Consider the following 8924-nt stretch of genomic DNA (forward strand, 5'->3'; position numbering starts at 1 on the left):
TGCCTCTGGGAGGCTGCAGCTGGATGGATGCAGCACATGCGTTGGGTGGATGCAGCACATGCATTGAGTGGATGCAGCACATGCGTTGGGTGGATGCAGCACATGCGTTGAGTGGATGCAGCACACGCATTCGGTGGATGCAGCAAAGTCAGGATGGTTTGGTTTTTTTAGCAAATGTCCTCACCTGCACCACTTTATTTTGTTTCAACTCTTTTCTAGCCAGATGACCTTATCTCTGAAGACTTTATTCAAAATGGGCTTTCTTTACGAATTCATTTTGTTTTCTTTTCTAGCAGTGAGTTTTTTTCAACCCTATCTTTTATCTGAAAATTGCAGTTTGAAAGTGATTTAGTTAAGAATCATCCCAGATTCCAGTTTATTACTCTATACAATTATTTTCTGTCCTTGACTGCTTTGCTCCATTGTCTGCCTTCTTCTACCTTTCTTTAGAGCTTTTCTTAATTCTTTCAGCGCTTGGATGGAGCATAAGAATCTACTTGAGTAAGCCCTCCTATTATTCTCCCATTTCAACATTTTTTCTTTTCTTTTTCTCCCTGGAACTACATTTTTTATATTATAGTCATTGCTCTGAAAGCTTGTGCATGACTTCCTTTTATTTCTCATTTAATTAAGAAAGAAGGAATAAATCCTCCTGTAAGAGATAGACCATCAGATCAGATCAGATCAGATCAGTCGCTCAGTCGTGTCTGTCTCTTTGCCACCCCATGAATCGCAGCACGCCAGGCCTCCCTGTCCATCACCAACTCCCGGAGTTCACTCAGACTCATGTCCATGAGTCAGTGATGCCATCCAGCCATCTCATCCTCTGTCATCCCCTTCTCCTCCTGCCCCCAATCCCTCCCAGCATCAGGGTCTTTTCCAATGAGTCAATGCTTCGCATGAGGTGGCCAAAGTCCTGGAGTTTCAGCTTTAGCATCATTCCTTCCAAAGAAATCCCAGGTCTGATCTCCTTCGGAATGGACTGGTTGGATCTCCTTGCAGTCCAAGGGACCGTATGACCACATTTAGTTGGGAGAACAATATTTGCATTAATTTTTGCAGAATTTTCAGAATGCTTAGTTCTTTGAGCAACATAAGGAATCTCAGATTTAGGAGGCCTGATATTAGAGGAATGCTCTTCCCTCCCCTCCCCCAACTTCTCAGAAAATGGCAACTCCTCAGCTATATAGGAGAATTCAGAAAGATAAGTGGAAAGGAAAGATTTTTGAATACCATTTTCCTTGTTTACTGAGTTGGTGTGAGATACAAGGGGACTTAAGGATTTATTTTGAAAGAATAAAAATTATAGGCTCTCTAAGTTACAAATAATAACAATAATAACAAAACAAAACAAAAAATACATGATTTTTCCTTCCAAAGTATTTGAGACGCACTCTATATGAGGAAAATGGCCTTAGAAGAACATAGCAATATATATCTTCTACCATAAAAAACAGACATGAGATTGTGTGAAATAAGAGATCAAAAAAGCTGGCAACCTATCCGGCAAGGTTTTGACTTGCTCTAAGTGTTTCACCCCTTTCTACGGTCCTGACGTTATAAACATATTCTTCGACAATCAAACCGCAGCAGTAACAACAACAAAGACAAATGCACAAAAGATTTGTTAAACTTTATTTTGTTTGTTTGTTTTATTAGCACATGGCCTCAGAGAAGCTAACTAAAGATTCCACCGTCCAACTCTGTGGTGTTGCTCCTCAGGGCAAGGCTGACATTAGATACAGGTATTTGAAAATGAAAGAGACTCCTTTCCAACCCAGAAGAAATTATTCAGGAATCTGGGAGACAGCATATGATGTTGTGCCAGGTGCCACCAGTCTTTCTCAATAAAACATCCCTAGTGAAAAAACGTGGAGGCCAGAAAGGGCTGGTGAGGGAAAACATGACGAGGAGGGCTGGCAGCAGCATGCCCGCAAGGAATTCAATGTCAGGGAGAGCATACAGGGAGACACCGTAAATGTGCTTTTCTCACCAAGCTCCTTTTCGTTTTAGAGTTGGGAAAACTGAGGTGCGGGCATAATCACCAAAGGCATACAGCTAGCTGCTGACAGAGCTGGCTGTCTCTACTCTATCACACTGCTTCTTCACTTCGCTCATTTCTGTTCTGAACTGCCCTTGTTAATTGGCACTAAAGTCTCTGCACCTAGAGTTTCAGACATGTTTGGAAACTTCCTTTAAATGTGTTGATCGACTGAGCACTGAATTATTTGTGAAAGCAAGAACTCCCTCCAGGATGAGGTATTCAGAGATCAGTCATGATATGTTCCATTCTTCCAGGCTCTCTACATTTTCACACAGGAGGCATCAGTTTCTTGAGAGTGCACAGCCCCCCAAAAGCCGTTGCAAAGGTATCTGTGGAGAAAACAAGGCAAAATCCCATGGGTCCAGCTACCCTCCACAATCATCCTTAGGATGACCTTGGAGAACCCGCTTCCTCCTGTGGCGATGATGTGTGTGGACTGGGTGATTTGTGAGAGGCAGGTGAATGAGCTATATGTACAGCTGGTCCTTGAATCTTTGGTCCTCCTTGTCATCAGCTGTTGGAGAAGGAAATGGCAACCCACTCCAGTGCTCTTGCCTTGAGAATCCCAGGGACGGGGGAGCCTGGTGGGCTGCCGTCTATGGGGTCGCACAGAGTCGGACATGACTGAAGCAACTTAGCAGCAGCAGCAGCAGCTGGCAAGACCGTGTCCTTGTCCCATTGCCTCTGAGAGACACTGAATCTTGGCAGGGAGAGGAAGAGGGAGTGATACTGCATCTAACTTTGAGAATAATCATTACCATATCAGTGTGCAAACGACATGCTCCAGTGGGGACTGTAGGAGTATGCACGTTTGTCTAGCTATCTTGAATATTATAGGCATGGTCTAATTCTTCTTTATATTCTTTCTTCTAATAATGAATTGCAAAAGAACAAGATGTACTGTTGTACTTTATAGTTCAGGCAAGCAATACAGGTAATTGGCTAACATGGTTTGGTATGATCAGCTTTTTTTTTTGAAGCCGATCTGGCAGAAAAGCAGTGGACTATTGCAGGAGTTGCACTGGCCTTTCCAACACTTCTCTGTCCAGTCCATTAATCAGCAGCAGAACCGCCAGGACACCACATTACTGTGCTGTAGCTCAAAGAGATCTGTGGTTGTAATTGGGTTGACTGGGAACAAAGTTATATCATTCCAATTCTGATTGATTAATGCTGAAGTCCTTGCTAAAGAGTGGTTACCAGTCTCAGGCTCCACAAATCATTCGGTGGTGAATGAGGACTAAGCTAAACAAACTTGGGCCTGTGAACATGGATTTTTCTTGCAGTGTGGGGCAGAGGTGTAGAGATGGTGGAAAGGGAAGAGAAAAACTAGATTTGACTGAAGAAGAAAGAAACCCCTGCAGCCTGGCTTCTTCTGGCATCTTGGGCACCTCCCTTTCTTTTGTTACCTTGTTCCCATCTCTGCATTCGCTGTCACTAAGCAGTCAGATTACCACCCAGTGGTACCACCATAGTCATTCCTTTCTATCACCCTGGCTCTTTCTTTACAGATGCCCATTATTAGCCAGATGGAGTTATTGCCCAGTCAAATGATTTAAACCTCCCCTCTCTGAAAGCTTTTCTACCCAAATTCTCCAACTCCACCCAATTCCTCCCAATACTTTTTTCTAGTGAAGGACACTCCCAGTCATTCCCTTTGTCTCTTTCTCTGAGTCTCTCTTTTTCATCACTCCCATATCTAAATTTTCTCATTCATAGAAAGATAACAATCCTCTACTTGGGTCAGATAATCTTTTCAAAAATGTCCACTAATCCTGGACACAGAGTAGGTAGGGTATTAGAATTGCAAGAATGTTTTGGACAAAATCAAATTTAAATATTGCTTTTCTGTTTGGGGTTCTTTGAGACATATCCAAACAAATAATAGGGGGAAATGTTTTTTCAATTTTAAGTAAGCTCTGGTTGTTTCAGTGTCAGCAGTCTCAAGCATTACTTCTTGCCAGCTTTCCATTTGGTAGAAGGTGCTTCCTAAAGATGAACTTCTGTGGAGTCAGAACCAGCAGAGATGAGCCAAATCACGATTGAAATGCTTGCTGGCTGCTCCTTTTGCCAGTGTAGCTCTGTGTTTCCACTTGTGGGAAATCCATCTGCCTGTCAGTGCTCGTGAACGCCAATACCTTTTTTGATACAACAAACTCACAGTGTTCCGCTTCAAGAATGCCAGCATTCATAATTTTTAAGCCTCCAACTTTAAAGAAATGGAAGCAACTGACTTTCTCTTCATTTAAAAGTAGAAATAGTAGTATTACATAGCTAGAAATTTCTGTAAAGTGGATTGGCAATAACATTACTTATGCTTTCAAAACCTGAGTTCTTCAAAATTTATGCCTGTGTATCAGTCACAAGATAATACATTTTTTTTTTTTTTTTTTTTTACGTCAGACGGGTAATGTGCCGGTGTCGTAACAAGGTTTGCAGGGAGGCACATGTCACGCAGCAGCATGAACACCCAATCATCATGCTCATGAACTACAAAAGGATCAGATAATACATTTTTTGACTTTAAACTATTTTCTTTCTTGTCCTAGAAATCCTGTTATGCTGTGGACATTTACAGAAATTTGGCTTGAGAAAAAATATTTCAAAACTCAGGTAGAGGTAAATTATAATTTATTACTGGGAGGAAAACACTCTTAGTTGCAACATCTCTAACTGGAAAGCTTTTGAATTTTCTAGATTTGACATAAAGATTTATGAGGTGCGATTTCACAGAAGAAAAAACATTTTGGTAAAAACTTTTTTTTGGTAGGTAAAATAGGAACTCACAAGAGTAACTAGATGAACTTTAGTAGAAGTCCTCTGTGAACTTAACTGAGCAAAGAAATCCATTAAACTCCAGGAAACTAAAGGTGCGTGTTTATTATTTATTTCTGGCATTGAGTCCTTTCCATTTCCCTACAGAGTTGTTTGAGGGATCTAATATTTTGAAAACATGCTATTTTAACTTGAGTCAATAACTTGATCTTAGTAATTTGGTGAAAGGGCATGAGATTAGAGTATGGCCAGGGTCTCATTCTCACTCTGCTACTCACCAGATTTGTGACTGTGGTCATCTCTCTTCCATATTTTGGACTTCTATCTTCTCATCTGTTTGACAAGAATAAGAAATACCTGATCTTGTTTCCTCTTAACATTGTTATGAAGATCAAATAAAGTCCTAGTTGTTAAATCATTTTGAAACTATCAAGTGCTATACAATATAAGGCAGTCTATTCATTATCACCTCAGAATTCCTCTCAGATTACATTGCTTCAAATGCATTATTTAGGAAAAGTACAAACTTGAATGCCATATGGAGTCCCTGTTGACACTGCAGATGTTGGTTAATTTTAGATTCTAAAAGAACAAAAGAACAGAAGCAGTACCAAGCAAATTAGCCTCTCTTTAGCTTTTTCTTCGAAATCTCCTATTATACAAATACCAAACTAAAAATGGCAGGCTAAATATTATAGAAAATTACATCATTTGAAGCATCGAAATTCTGTATATCCAAGCCTTTTTGCAGTTTATTTTTGCAGGAGTTTATTCCCTTCAAAACACATCACCAATGAATTTAATGCTATAAGATTAATCATGGTTATTTCTTCAAGGACCAAGTAAGAGGATTTTAATCTTCAACTTTAACCACAAATAACACAGAGCCAGGAGAAATAGAAAAGTCTCAGAAAGACTCACAAAAAGCCATTTTGGTGGTCATAGTCTCTCTTGAACTAATGGAAAACTGAACTAAGCTCAGCTAGCCTTGGTCTCTGATTCTGAAGATTCATATTTACCAGTGGGAATTTCCTTGAAGAACAGGTGTGGCAGACTCTCACATACTCATGACAACTGCTTTTACAGCCTCATCAGCTTGAGGAGACCTGTCTTCCTCACAGGTGCCATCTGTAAGACATCTCTTTGCATTTTGTCAAACCTGACTCTGTTTACACATGCGCAAGCAAGAGGTGTTTCTGTAAAACATACAGATGGCATCTGTCATTCTATCTCTTGTTTGTACACCAGCCACTAACAAAAAATATCCTGGAACAAGCTGAGCATTCTGTAAGTGCCTTGTAATTATTTATATTAAATATAACATTTTTATCTTATATATTATTAGTATAATATTGCTTATATTATATATATCTACAAAGGTCCAGTTGATATTCTGAACCTAGATTTTTACTTTTTAGAGGATAATCATGTCCCCAAATTATTCACTAAGTCTATCACTTTAATTAGAAATAATTTTCAAACAGAGGCCCTAAGTATTTCACCTATGAGGCACCTGCTCCTCTAAAAGAGGTAAAAATTTTAAAGTTTGTCTTAACCTATCTTTTAGTCATTTGGTGGATACAGTCTGATATTTCAAAGTCTACTCTCACGTGGATTAGAATTATTAAAAGCAAACCCGAAGAGTAGATTTTATGACACAGCTTATTATGGATGCAGTAGGCTGATCATTTTTGTATTAAGTATACTAGTAATCGCCTCCCTATCCTGCCCATATATTGCCCCTGTTAGCACAAAAGGCCTAATAAGACAGGTGCAACTTGATTCTACATTACATGGTTCCCTCAAACTGGAACAAGATTTTAACTCCCTCAAATATTTTCCCCAGCGAAGCACTTTGGATTACTGCAGATGATTATAGGCCTAAACAAGAAATAGATTCAAACAACCCTCATTCACTGCTGAAACTGAACTGGAACTGACCCCTAAAAGAAATTGGCTTAATTCCTACAAGAGGAATATGAATCAGGTTGCCATCTGTTCCCTTCCTTCTTTAACTTCCCCAGTGAACTGGGTTTAAGCATAGAACTGGAGGAGTCTTTCAGGGAAGGGAAAGAAGACTCTGGTTTGGTGTTTAGATGGGTTTGCTGCAAGGCTAAAGTCACTCTAGATGTGAGAAGAAAGGAGTCTGGGAATTAGCTGGGGAAATCACAAAATTTGGCAAACCATGGACACAACATGCTTCTAATTTGCCAAATTTTGTTTGAAGATGTTACATCAATCAAAAATCCTTTGCTCGCCAAAGTTGAAAAAACATAACCCACAGTAGCTAAATCAAAAGGTAAATTTATTGACCCATGTAACTGGATAATTTAGAGTATCTGGTGCAGGTGAAGCTTGATCCAGGCCTCAAACAATATGACCGAGGACTTGCTTTCTCTCTCTCCATTTCTCAACTCAGCATCTTCCATATGGGCTCCATTCTTGGACAAGCTCTCACCTTCTGTACCCGATATGGATGCAAGCTGATACTTACCCCTAGGTTCAAATCCAGGACCAACTTTTCTAGCAGATCTAGAATGGGTCACTGTGACCAGGGGAGTAGGCTATACCAGAAGACCTAGACCCAAGTCACATGTGTCACCCCACAGCATGGGGGTGGAGACATCACTATTCTCACCAAGCCCTGAGAGTAGAGAGGACCAGAGTCCGCAGAACAAAATTAAGAGTGTGGTGAGTAGAACTGACGCTCTCTACAAACACTCAGGAACCAGACGCACAAATAAATTTACTGAATATTATCCCTCATTTAAGAAGGAATTCTGGATATCTTCTAGAATCCAAGTCTTACCAGCTGAAGAGAAAAAAAGGAGAACGTATAACTGACATTTCCTAATGTTTACATAGAAGAGTTAGTGCTTAATGAAAGCTTGAAGGATAAATATTGCAAATACAGAAACCAAAATATATGAGAAGGCATTTAAATTTAATTAATTTAAAACCAAAAAAGAAGTGGATTCCATTTTAAAAAAGAAAAAGACAATGGCCAAAAGAGAGACTATAGAATCCTCATGTGAGACATTTTAAAAATTGAAGGTAGTTTCAGTTAGAGTTGCGAGTAGATACTCTTCAAAGATACTGGGCAGTTCTAGCTTCATGATTTGTAGATTTTGCAGTTTCTGAGGAAGAGAGCTTTAGAGCCAAGGAAAACTTTATAGGTGGCTATTTGTTGAAACTTGTCAACTCATGATTTGTTTTTAAATACTTTCATTCTATAATTGAAACAAACAAACAAACCTCCCCATACATGAAATGGAACCAAAGAGAAGTCCTATGTGGAAAGATAATTTTATTTTCTAATAGCACTAGTAATATGGCTAGGCTAGCTTCTTACGATATTTATATCTATTTCTCAAATGGAAGCTTTCACTGCCATGTTACTTGTACAGGTTTCTACATCTGTATGTTCTCCTAAATTTTGTTGTTCAGTCACTAAGTCGTGTCCGACTCTTTGCAACCACATGGACTACAGCACGCCAGGCTTCCCTGTCCTTCACTATCTCCTGGAGTTTGCTCAAACTCATGTCCATTGAGTTGATGATGCCCTAAATAGTTCTAAATATTTCATGTAAATTAAGTACCCTAGGATTCTTCCATCCTGGTCTCATGTATCTGGAATCTAATAAATAAAAAACGTATGGAGGGAGGTGCCTAATGTAAAGACAGGATGCTCACTTTACACGGCTCAGTTATAAAGCACATTTACCAAAGTCAATCCATCTTCCCAGGCCCGTAAACCTATTCTCCAAAAGCAACCATGGGAAATTGAAGAATTACAAAGACAAATGCAAAGAGAGGCTAATTTAAAAAAAGAAAATGAATGAAGGATATTTGAACCTGAGGCTAGGGTAGCACTAGAGCTGTTTGGGGCAGTCTACACCTTACAAGTTCTCAACTCCAAACCCATTAATCCCATCATATACTTCATTCAAAAGATGCTTCTAGATGTTGAGTTAAGAAGACTCAAGTATTTTCTAGAGCTTGCAATTTATTAACTGGCACATAATCAAGTTGAATATTATTCTTTCTTCTTTTTAAAAATATGCCAGCCATTACTGGTTACAGGAGAAGCAGATTAAATATTTTA

The 8924-nt window shown here is 39.3% G+C and overlaps 1 long non-coding RNA gene and 1 other non-coding gene across 2 annotated transcripts; both read right to left on the reverse strand.

Annotated features, from left to right (window-relative positions):
• Nucleotides 1–1618: 1618 nt before the first annotated feature.
• LOC113901173 lies at nt 1619–7810 on the reverse strand. Its single transcript, XR_003513342.1, has 3 exons — nt 5839–7810; nt 5098–5152; nt 1619–2373 (listed from the first exon to the last, which is right to left on the reverse strand). It is a non-coding gene; the product is annotated as an uncharacterized LOC113901173 (long non-coding RNA).
• LOC113901981 lies at nt 4442–4546 on the reverse strand. The gene has a single exon (XR_003513637.1). It is a non-coding gene; the product is annotated as a small nucleolar RNA U13 (small nucleolar RNA).
• Nucleotides 7811–8924: the final 1114 nt, after the last annotated feature.

This window comes from Bos indicus x Bos taurus, chromosome 11 (assembly GCF_003369695.1).
Source record: "Bos indicus x Bos taurus breed Angus x Brahman F1 hybrid chromosome 11, Bos_hybrid_MaternalHap_v2.0, whole genome shotgun sequence".
NCBI classification, from domain to species: Eukaryota; Metazoa; Chordata; class Mammalia; order Artiodactyla; family Bovidae; genus Bos; species Bos indicus x Bos taurus.